Source organism: Centrocercus urophasianus, unplaced genomic scaffold, assembly GCF_019232065.1.
Source record: "Centrocercus urophasianus isolate 14NV4802_14NV808 unplaced genomic scaffold, USGS_Curo_1.0 seq_27, whole genome shotgun sequence".
In the NCBI taxonomy this organism is placed as follows: Eukaryota; Metazoa; Chordata; class Aves; order Galliformes; family Phasianidae; genus Centrocercus; species Centrocercus urophasianus.
Genome location: NW_024884833.1, coordinates 6,390,506 through 6,402,569, shown reverse-complemented (window position 1 = coordinate 6,402,569; position 12,064 = coordinate 6,390,506).

Genomic DNA, 12,064 nt, shown 5'->3' with positions numbered 1-12,064 from the left:
AATATTTTTTTTCAGGTGGAAAACAGTTTGCTGCTTTAAGAATAAGAGCTTTTTCATCCTATCAGCATCCATTTTTGAGTAGGGAAATAGCATATATCATGAAAGTCAATTTCCTTTTTTATAAGCTTTCTCTCTTTATTCTAAGAGGCTCTTCTAGAATGTAATGTTAATTCATGCAGTGCATGGAAATGCTAATAGCACCAATGCCTCTCACAGGAGAGGTGTCTGCACTGCAGATCCAAAGCGTGACTGCTGCTAGGAGAAGAATCGGCCTCACTTAGAAAGCAGTAGAGCTACAGCAGTAGGTACTCAAAAGATAAAACCTCCATGACTCTGATGCCAATGGTCTGCAAAACACTCAGTAAATGTACATCTACATAAACTGCAATAACATCTTCATACGCAACATTGCTTGCAGTATTACTGAACTCATGATCTTCAGTTGTATTGCTCTAAATGAAGGGAAAATAGGCCACAAGCTAGAGAGTGCTAACAATTTCACAAAACAGTATGGCACCACAGCACCGGCAGTGCTGCAGCAGCATTTGCTCTGCCCTACCTCCTGCCCATCCCACATGCATGGAGCAAAAGGCAGCGAAAAGAGCAATGAAATAATGGAGTGGTCCCTTCAAAAGAATAGGCACTTCATATCACTGCTGCCTGCACAGATTTAGAGCTGGGTGAGGGATGGTGGCAGCTCAAAATTCAGCCTGGCCACCCAGACAACTAACCTGCAGCAACTTCTAGGGCACTTCTAGAAACACTGTGTCGTGTCTGTGCTGAGCTGTGCATGAGAGAGGATGAATGAGTTATACAGGCCTCTTTGAATGCACTTGTGCAATCAGCAATGAGGAGTTATACAATCTCCTCTTCTTGATGGAGAGTGAAGTGCTTTCTTCACTTTCTTGTCTTTATTCAATGTAGCTCAGGTGGGGACTGTGCCATTCATGAGAGCATTGACAATCTTCCTTAAACAAACAGACATAATACCTGGTGATTTTTACTGTGACTTTTAAAATTTTCCCAGAAGGATTTCCCAACTCTATGTCTTGTTCCAAGCCTGGCTAAGTCAGCTTTTAGGCAAAAGATCTAAACAGGCAAAGGAGAACTTTGAAAATGATAGCCTAATTGCTGGTGGTAGGGACTATTTTTCTTCATTTGCATCAAGAAGCTCTGAATAGATTGAAAGAGAGTTCAGACCTTCTCCTGAGGTTCTTGCTAAACACTGGGAGGAGAAAGGGAAGACACCATTCCCAGAGATTACAGTGGAAACAGCGTTATCTCTGAGCCAAGAAAAGTAGCTACGGAAATTCCTGTTCACCCCCCAAACAGCAATAATTACGTGCTGCTCATTAGCAGATTACCTGCAGTAAAGCATGCTAGTCTGTTCCAGGATATTCTTCTTCCATATAAATATTTCTCTTTATGTATACTTTAACTGTACCTCAGTGACAAGAGAGAAAGTTTCCAGGCACTGCTCACATTTTTCCTACGCAAAAACTCTATGCCCGCCACTGCCATTTTCTGCCTCATGTAGCAGAATACCCTGTTAAACCTGCTGCAACTCTTCTGCCATTTTCAAAATTGAGCTGGTAAGAAAGAAGATTTTGTTGTTTATTTCCACTGCAACTTAAAGAATTCACTGGTGATATTTCTACTGCCCATGTCTTGTTGCAGACAGACTTCAGCACCTGAGCAGAACCTGATGATTTAGCACATGTGGGTTGTAGAGCAGTCTGTCTGTATTTCATATTCCAGAAGACACAGCTTTCTTCTTATGTTTCTGTGTTAGAAAGAAAGAGCCATCAATGCAAAAATAACAACAGAAATATCATCGATGAGATCAGATTATCCTGATTCAAAAAATTCAGTGAAGAATGATCTCAGGCCCTGGGTCTTGTTTCTGTCGTAATATCTTCATTTCCTTTTGATACTTATTTCACTAACATGACAACTATTATCATAATAACATATCTCAACAAGATTATAACTTCAGAGGAGGTCCACCAGAACAAGTAAGAATCTGGTAGGAAATCACGGGTAGGAGATTCACTGCTTGCTTTTCATATTTCTAAGACACTCAAGAAGGACAGGAAAAAGCTGTGTGATGCTTTTCCTTCCCATCATTTCCCTACAGTTATTGATCCAGATAACCTCAACCTGTGAAGTCTCTCTGTCCATTGCACTGCTGGTAGGCATTTAGTCAGCAGAGCCACTCGCAACAGCAGGAGTTCATGAGTTCAGAGCATGGGGCTTGTGCCTAGAGAGAGAGATCCCACCCACTTCGAAGGCAGGCAGAGGACAGAGTAACCAGGGCACTGCTCAACATGAAAAAACACAGTTGTGTGTGAGGAAGAAATATCATTCTGAAAAGGGCACCTGGAATGATAAGTAAAGCATGTAGATTTCTGGGCTTCCACAAGATTCAGAGAAGAACCAGAAAATTTGGATTCCTGCTATGACTATAATTCTTAGCCCACCACTCACAGCAAGCGTACTGAGGCTGGTACAGCTTCTGGCAATCCAGGAGAAGATCACTACATGAAATCTCAAGGCAGTGGCCTCAGTCTGTTGAGCAAGAGGTCAAACAAGGATGTGAGAGGACAGGTCAACGAGAAGATTAAACAGTATCTGCCTTAGGTGATTGTTTTCAGAAGCAGGAGGATGAGAAAACAATTATTTTTCTTCATCAACTATGCAATGAAGAAAATAGGAAACAATATTCTGTTCACAGCTACCACAGTAAACTTTGTTTCAGGCCAGCTTTGTCACCTTTTGTTCTCTGTCTCTTGCTTTGTAGGAAATAATACAATTCTCAAAGCTGCTGTCACTGTTAACACTGGTTAATAAAATTTTATGACTATGTGCACAGACAACTTTAGCACAATAAGTGAAAGGGTCTGCTTATTGAAGTCAGCAACACTGAAGGACTTGAACATGGAAAAAGTCCAGTATTTTTTACACCTAATACACCTTACACCTAAGTCCAATTTTTTACACCTAATCCTCTAGCAAAGGGCTTGGGACCTTACTGAACAAATAAACACATAGAAAAGTCTTTGAGAGTAGCAGAGAACATGCAAGGACAAGAACAGGGATCTGCCAGCCAATTAAGCTATGCCTTCTCTTTTAGGAATAAAATTAGAATTGCCAAAATTCAAGATAAGTTTGAAGTTCTGAAGCAAATTAATTTTAGATTTACCTGTGCTACCTGCAGAAAAAAAACATCCTCTGTGGGAGGCTGACATGATTATTAAGATGAATCTACGCATTTACAAAAATAAAATGAGTATTCTAACTGGATGTGTAATAAAGATGATGACATGAACATGGATAAAGAGAAGGAATGGCAATAGGAATGACAGTATCAAAGGAGAAATCACAGCCCAAGTAGCAGAGGATTTAACAAACTTGAAGTTGATACTGTGTGCCCAGAAAGTGGTGTGAATAGTGTTTGTAGGAAAGAAAAGCAAAAAGCTACTCCAACCGTTAGGCTGAAGTTACATGACTAAGGTCATATTTACACAGTAACAGATCATCTGGCAGTGGAAAGCTGAACTGGAAAGGAAGAATTGCACGATTCCCATATCTGTTGAATTTGACAGCATATGATATAGTGTCAGATTTACACTGACTGCAGGAAGACAGATAACACTTGAATAGATAACATTAGAATAAAATGTGCCAAGCTTCATCCTTAAAAAAAATAATAATAAAAATTCATAAAGAAATTTCATACCAATCTTTGCAATATATGGAGGTTTTTAACCCAGTATTTGACATGGAGAGGGAACCTTCCTGTATGAGCTTCCACACAACCTAGCCATGCAGTGGCTGATGTCTCTTGCTTTGTAGCACATAGAATTTTTACTTTCTTCATGTGTTTGCCACTCAGAATGCATCATTAGAAGAACTGGTTTGTGGCAATATAAGTATACCTAATTACTTAGTCAGTCTGATCTCTATGAGGTCAAGGCTAATCTCTTCTAAAATCCAGACCTTCTGCTTTTGTTTAATATAGCCCTCTGAGATTAAAATGGGATTAGAGTTTATCTGATGCGGAGAGCAGCATCTTCTGATGAACTCTCAAACTATTCTTTTCCAAACACCACTAGGTGGAAATGGTGTCTTGCAGTGGCCCTGGGCCCTATACACCAATATACATACAGCACTTGTTGACTTCTTGGCCCCCACGTGAAGCTTTGAAAGTCGAGTTTGTTATTTCCTGTAACCAGATCCAAATTTATACCCTACATATGGAATACATAGACAGAGACATTAGACCTTGTGGTTTTTTTTTACTCATTCATCTCTATGCATTTTAAATTTATTACAGCAGTAAAACTTAAGTAAATTTAAACAACTGGGAGTTCCCAAGCTAGATATTTAGTAAAGTGTTTAAAATTTCTTATATTTTATTACTCAGCTTTACTGTTACTTTTTTCTCCTTTTTAAAACATTAGTACTGACTAATGTGTTAACCCAGGCCATTCTATTAGTCTGTGATTATGCTGAACTGGGTTGTTTTTAATTTATCTTCGTTCTACATCTAAGTTACAGGTACTCCAGAACAAACATGTCCATGTGTTCCAAATCATATGCCTCAAATTTAATTTGTGATAAAGACAACAGAAGGATTGCAAAAACAAACAAACAAACAAAAAACACTCAAAAAATCCTAGCTGTGATAATGGTAGTCTGCTACAGGTTTCTCTTCCTTGTGCTTTGAATACAGCTATTCTTCTGCAGTATATTCTAGCTCAACACAATATTTTTAAAGTCTAGAACTGAGGCTAGCAGTGGAAGTAAAATGAATAAAGATATTTGATTAATGCATTCTCGTTATCCAGATTCTATGAAATCCAAAAATAATACGACTGTCGATGAGGATGATGTAAAATATCACCAGTAAAGTACACTAAAAAGCTCAATATGGAGTGAGTTCTGAAAGTGCTATTTTTGCCCAGACAGACTGCTTGGCTGCTGTCCTGGATTTCAGCCTGCTCTAGATGAGGTGATGCTATGGCAGTAGCTAAAGTAATTAACAAGGTCAATCCTGCCAGCTCACTATAAATCTGAAGTAACAGCAACTGAGGTTCAGATCAAGAATGACTGAGAAGAAAAACAGGTGTTTTATCTTAAGCTGTAGCACTGCCAATATCAGACCATGCTGCAAGACGAATTCAGCATTTCTCTGCCCTGACATGATCCTTAGCCATTGCACCCCACTCACACAGAGGTTGTTTTTCAGGTGATATTATTTCCTACGAGTAGAGTTGGAATTCAGCAATCAAAGTTAGATCCTTACCTTCTTTCATAGAATCATTAATGTTGGAAAAGACCTCTTCATCATCTAGTCCAACTGTATAAACATCACCACCACGACCACTAAACCATATCACTCACCGCCATGTGTACAGGTTTCTTGAAAATCTCCAGGTACAGTGACTCCACTATTACTCTGGGCAGCCTATTCAAATATCTCACCACTCTTTCTGAGAATAAATTTTTCCTAATGTTCAAGCTGAATCTCCCCATGCTCATTTTAAGTCCATTACTTCTCACCCTGTCATTGCTTCCTGGGAGACTGACCTCTGTCTTGCTGCAACCTCCTTTCAGGTCATTGTAGAGAGCAATAGGGTCTCCCCTGAGCCTTCTCTTCTCCAGGTTGAACAACTCCAGCACCCTCGGCTGCTCCCCATAAGACCTATGCTACAGACCCTTTCCCATGTTTGTTGTTCTTCTCCAGACATTCTCCAGGGCTTCAGTATCTTTGTAGTATTGAGAGGCCCGAAACTTAGAGTTTGTCTTTGGCTCTGTTTGGATGTTGAAGCAAAAGCCATGAAACACAAGCTCTTGAAACACAAGTGTGCCTGTAAAAGAGTTGACTGAGTTATCAAAAATCTTCAGAGGAAGCTACAGAAGGTGCTTTTAACAAGAGGGACAATTACATCTTCTTAGTAATATGAAATTGGCTACCACATACTTTTACTTGTGAAAATGATAAGTCCATTGAAAGTTTCAAACAATCACACCAAATGAGAATGTGTGAGAATATTGTATCAGTACATAAAATATAGAATTTTTTATCTACAAGATTATCAAATGTCATCTTGACAGAGTATACTATTGTATGAATACAAGAGGATGAAAACAGCAGTTATTGCCATTACCAACAAGTTATAATAATTTGCTGTCATTTCCTAAGAAGTTACCTAGTATTCCCTCTTTGCATGACAGCATGACTAAATTATTTTTTATGGCTATAGTGCCTGTAAGTTTCAATTTGAAGGCTTGGTAGTGTCTCTTGTAATTATTCTGAAATATTATTATGATGAATAATGTAGAAATCTGTTTTTCACAAAAGGTCACAAGAATCTGAAAAGTTACTTTGTTCACCATGTCATCACAGAAAAGAATTACCACTACTCAGAAATATTCACTTATTCCATCAGGTTGGAATCACTCATCTACTATGGTTAGTGTAATAAGAGAAAATCAAGTTACTGAGTAGCAAACAACATTTTAGGTCATGGTGCCCAGCTATGATCATTTTGTAAAACATAATTTGCAGGCTACATAGCTAAGATACTCCATTTTCTGCCTGACCGTAATTTCACATAATAATACATTACCTTCGGTCCTAAATTGCTTAGTAGAATGATTGGTTCTCAATTCATCTTAATGGCTGAAAATGGAATTGTAAATTGTTAAGGTAATTTTGTTCCTAAACTTTCATATTATCCAATTCATGTCACAGCTCTCATGGGATTCTTGACAAATATTGTCATTTCTTTGTATTTTTTCCCTTTAAATTCATTTAATATCATGTATGATAGGAAAATTCAAGCTCACCTTATTGTTGCTTGTGCTACTCATGGAAAGAACATGTTTAATTTCCTGATCACAAGGCCTGGAGAGCACGCAGCATTGGATCAGTATACCTTGCAGGGAAAACACTTTTTAAAGGGACCAAAACAGCCATCAGCCTTATGATGGGGTTGAAGATGTATTGTGTTGAACATATTCTCTGAAATTAATCCCTAGCTATTTTCATTTTTTCACTCATTTCTATACTCTGCACAGAGTAATGCAGTTTTTTGTTCAGGAGATTAAAATAAGCTTCCTGCTTTTTCTTAGTTAGCAAATAAGGTCTTTCTTTTTTTCCTGGGCTGACATACAGCTGATATAGTGTATGTGTTTCTAAAGTAAAAGGTCTTATCCTCCTGTCTCTGTGCTTCTAATAAATAGATAGAAATACATCTTGTGTGTCAGAAAAAATGTGCAAAGCCGACAACAAAAATGCTTAAATTGAATCTCAGAAAGAATCTAGCCTGTTAAAGAACTTCAATTTAGTTGACTAGGAATTGATCTTCTAACACCTCAGAGACTGCTTTGCTAGAAAACAATGTGCTACATGATATTGCATCAGTCTTTCTTGCCAGATACTACAAAACTGATCATGCCTGACAGTGGGATGCTGCATAATAGACATAAGTTGGGAAAATGACATGGAGGGTAGATTTTGTAATTAACGTATCTTAACAAAATCAATTCAGCTGATTAGTGGAAAAATACATAAAATAATTACAGCAGCCAACTAAAAATGGTATTTGTTGTCAGATTTTAATAATAGCTGGCATTGTTAAATGATAAAATGGCATAATGAAATTATGGCTTGCCACTACAGAGGTTTTTCATGACAGCAACTTGAAAAAGCATTGTTAAAATAGGGGGTGAAATCTCTTGGTTGCTGCAATTATGCAAATACGTGCAAAGCTGCATCCAAGAGGGAAAAAAAAAAAAAGAGAAAAAAAAAGAAACACCAAAAAAGATCAATGCTGTTTGCAGTTTCCAGAGATGTAATATGCTTACATATTTAGAATGACAGATTCATGGAATTATTAAGGTTGGAAAAGACCTCTAAGATCATCTAGTGCAACTGCCAGCTCATCACTAGCATGCCCGCTAAACCATGTCACTCAGGGCCACGTCTCTCTGTGTTTCTTGAACACCTGGAGAGACTCAACCACATTCCTAAGAAGCCTGTTCCACTGCCTAACCACTCTTTCAGAGCATGTATTTTTTCTAAAATCCATCTGAACCTCCCATTGTACCACTTGAGGCCACTACTGCTCATTTTATCAAGTTACCTAGGAACATAGGCCAACCCCATCTTGCTACAGCCTCACTTCAAGGAATCGTAGAGAGCGATACAATCTCGTGTGAGACAGAGAACCACAGAATCATGGAATCAAAAATCATTTTGGAAAAGACCTCTAAACTCACCATGTCCAGTCATTGACTAATCACCACCATGTCCACTAAACTATGTCACTCAGGGCCACATCTCCACACTTCTTGAAAACCTCCAGACACAGTGACTTCACCACTTCCCTGGGTAGCCTGCTCCAATGCTCAATCACTCTTCTGACAAGAAATTTATCCTAATGTTCAATCTGAATCTCCTTTGGTATAACTTAAGGCCATTATCTCTTGTCCTATCACTAGTCACCTGGTAACACAGACCCCTTTTCTATAATCTCCCTTCAGTGAGTTGTTGGGAATGACATGAACTTCTCTGAGCCTCCTCTTCTCCACAAAACCCCGTTTTCTCATGGTCCTTGGATGTTTTCCTCCATGCAGCTTTCCAGCCACTCTGCCTCAGGCCTGTGGCAACGCATGGGGTTGTTGTGAACAAAGTGCAGCACCCAGCACTTGCTCTTGTTAAAGCTCATACACTTGGCCACACCTCAGAAATCCAGCCTGTCCAGATCCCTCTGTAGGGCCTTCCTAGCCTCAGGCAGACCAACACTTCTTCCCAGTTTGATGTGCCCGCAAACTTACTGAATGCTCTCAATCCCTTCATCCCGATCACCAATAGGGATATTAAACAGGACAGGCCTCACTGCTAATCTCTGGAAAACACCACTCATGACCAGTCTCCAGCTGGATTTAACTTCATTCATCACCATTTTTGCACTCCGGAATGTAACAAGTTTTTTACCCAGAGAAGACTACACTTGTCCAAGGCATGGGCTGCCAGCTTCTCTGGGAGAATGCTCTGGGAGATAGTGTCCAAGACCTAGCTGAAGTCTTCACAGAATACATAGGCAGCCTTTTCCTTACCCACCAGGTGGGTCACCTGGCATAAAAGGAAATCAGGCTGACCAAGCTGGATATGCCTTTAATGAATCCATGCTGGCTGGGCCTGATGCCCTGGTTGTTCTGCACATGCTATGTGACTGCATTCAAGGTGATCTGCTCAGGATGGAAATGAACAGTGATTGAAGTCATGGATGGGTATGGTGGAGGATGTCACACTGGCTAACCAAAAATATCTGATGCCTTTGCTCTAGGAAGAAGGAAAAGGGATGTGAAGAAAGTATTGTAAGTGAGAGACCTAAATTCAGCTACATTTATATCAAGATATATCAGGACATCATCTACTACAGGAAAACAAAACCACTACTTTCTGAAAATTTAAGCAACAATACAAGGTGCTAATAGATCAAATGAAAATGGTTATAAAACTTAATAAGTTGACTAACTACAGGAATTTGACAATGCCTGTTATAAATCAGTAGGGGAGTAAAATATGCTTTGGAAAAATCAGGTATGATATCTGGAGCTGGTGCTAAAAAAACTCAGGAAGTCTTGAGCAGGCCTGCTGCAGATGTTGAACTATTGCTCAGAAAACTCATTCATCCATAGCTTTTGGACTCTCAACAATTTGCAGTCACTGATGTTTGAAAACATACAGCTTTCCTCAGGACTTCACAGCAGCAGGTTGAACTCTATGGGAAGAACCACATCCCACTCTATATTGTGGTCCACAGTGTCTTTGGTAGCACCCACAGACCAGTTAGCTCCTCCGTGTCCACAAGTAACACCTGGAAGCAGGGTTCCTCTCTGCTTCATGCTTCCCCTTTGCGCCAGGGCATGGGCTGAAGCAAAGCATGTCCGTTTGTCCCTTGATTCCTCCCAGCTTCATCCAAGGCAGCCCTAATACCAGATGTGCAGGACAGTCTAGAAGCTCTCTTGCTCATTTGCTGATTCTACTCCCATTAGAGACTCATGGCATCTGTGCTCTGCTAATACATTTGCTAGAGAGAAGAGAGGCTGTTTGGTATTACATTGTGTTGATTTGTGTCCTGGTTTCAGCTAGGACAGAGCAGATTTTCTTCATAACGCCTGGTGTAATGCTATGTTTTGGTTTCTCGTAAGTGGAGGGACATTTTCATCAGTCTTTTACACCAACTCCCCTCAGTGTTATAGCTTTTCCACACAATGTCACGTAGTACGAAATATCCCTTTGGCCAGTTTAGATCTCTGTACAGCACTGCTCAGCAACAACTAAAACATCAGTGTGTTATCAATATTGCTTTCTCTCCTAATGCCAAAATCAGATCACACTGTTACAAAAATCAGCTCAGTCCTATCTGAAACCAGGAAGTCTTACTATGTGAACTCATTACCTTCTGTCCATAATAAAGTTTCAGGTAATAAACTTTAGAGATGGAAGTAGCATACTTACATGAAGATAAACATAACATTTGCACTTATTTAATTTTGATTTTTAAAATGTATTAACCAAAAATAAAGATGAATAGCAACACTTCTAGTTCCTATTTGCTAGCCCATAAGACCACGTTAGTGGAGATGTCTCCCTTCTGCAAGTACTTGAAAACCAAATTCTTGATTTACTGCATAAACAACTACACTGACCTAAGTGACTTTCAAGCCTCTATTTGTCCAACACAAGCTTACTCCCCACTTCTATCACTCCTCACCAAAGCGTCACTTGAGTAAGATACTTTGCAAAACAAACATCAGTCCCAAACCCTTTTGCTTTGATACATTTGAAACAGCACAGGCAGAACCTTCCCAGCTTTTCTGACATCCTAAAGTGGCAATAGCCATTAAGAACTCTGAGGAAGATTTTTAGACTCTGCAGGAAATAATGCTGGTGGTCCAGCTGGAGGCAGCTGCAAAAAGTCAACATCTTTCAGGTCTGACACAGAGCAGAGAGTCTCATCATTAAGGATCACATATCTGGACTAGCCCCAGATCAAGTAATTGTGTTCCGTCTTCTTAAATTGTCCTTAATGTAATGAACATGTTACAGTGACCTTTAGAATATCTAACTGGCAACGCATCTGAGCTTTTTGAATATTTAAGCCATCTTCTAAATTATCTACCATTTGTTTATTCCAATCTTAGCCTACACATTAAACTGTATCATAATCAAGATGAATTTTAAAACAAAAATGTGGTTAATTCCAGATCCCTTTATTGTATTTTCTCTTGAATTTCAATTGTGGAAGTAATTCTATGCTGCTTTCCTCAAACTACTCTGTTGGAATGTTTCATCTGTCTGATATTTTAAAAACTACTGCAGTGCAACAAAAGATCAGAATTATTCTAAGGAACACAAGTTTGTAAACTCAGGAAATTTGGCTAGGTCTTGGGATGAGTATCCACAAAGGAGCTGTAATGAATACAGAAAAATTGTTCATAGTTGAATTATTTAGACAGTCTAGGGTTGAGCCTTCCTCTTTAAAAAAATATTGGCTTGTCTTCAGAAAGCTTCTCAGGGTTTCCATTTACTCCAGTTCTAACTTTCCTTTCATGTTTTGATTCCAGATTCTCTTATTAGTTTGAAAGGTCTGTTTTTTTTCAGTTGATGGGACTAATTTTGTAGTGCTGCTTTAAACCACTCTTTTGATCTGACTCTTTAATTTAATACAGCATGAATCAAAGTTGTGACCACTACCAAATGCAGAGCCTAATACATCATCTGTTCTTTAAAATATTTTTGTTTCTGTTGCATCCATAAAAAATTTTGGAACTACAATGACAGGTGCAGTCTCTGTTCTTCTGGCCTCAGCATGTTTTTGCCTGTTGTATATGAACATCCAGTTTTGAGTTCACACATGCTGGACTATTAAACAAGAAGTGTTAGTTGGTACTGTGTATAGAAGGGCCAAATAGTGTGTAAGGGAATTGACATATTTCCTTTTCCCTTTCCTTTTCCCTTTCCCTTTCCCTTTTCCTTTCCCCT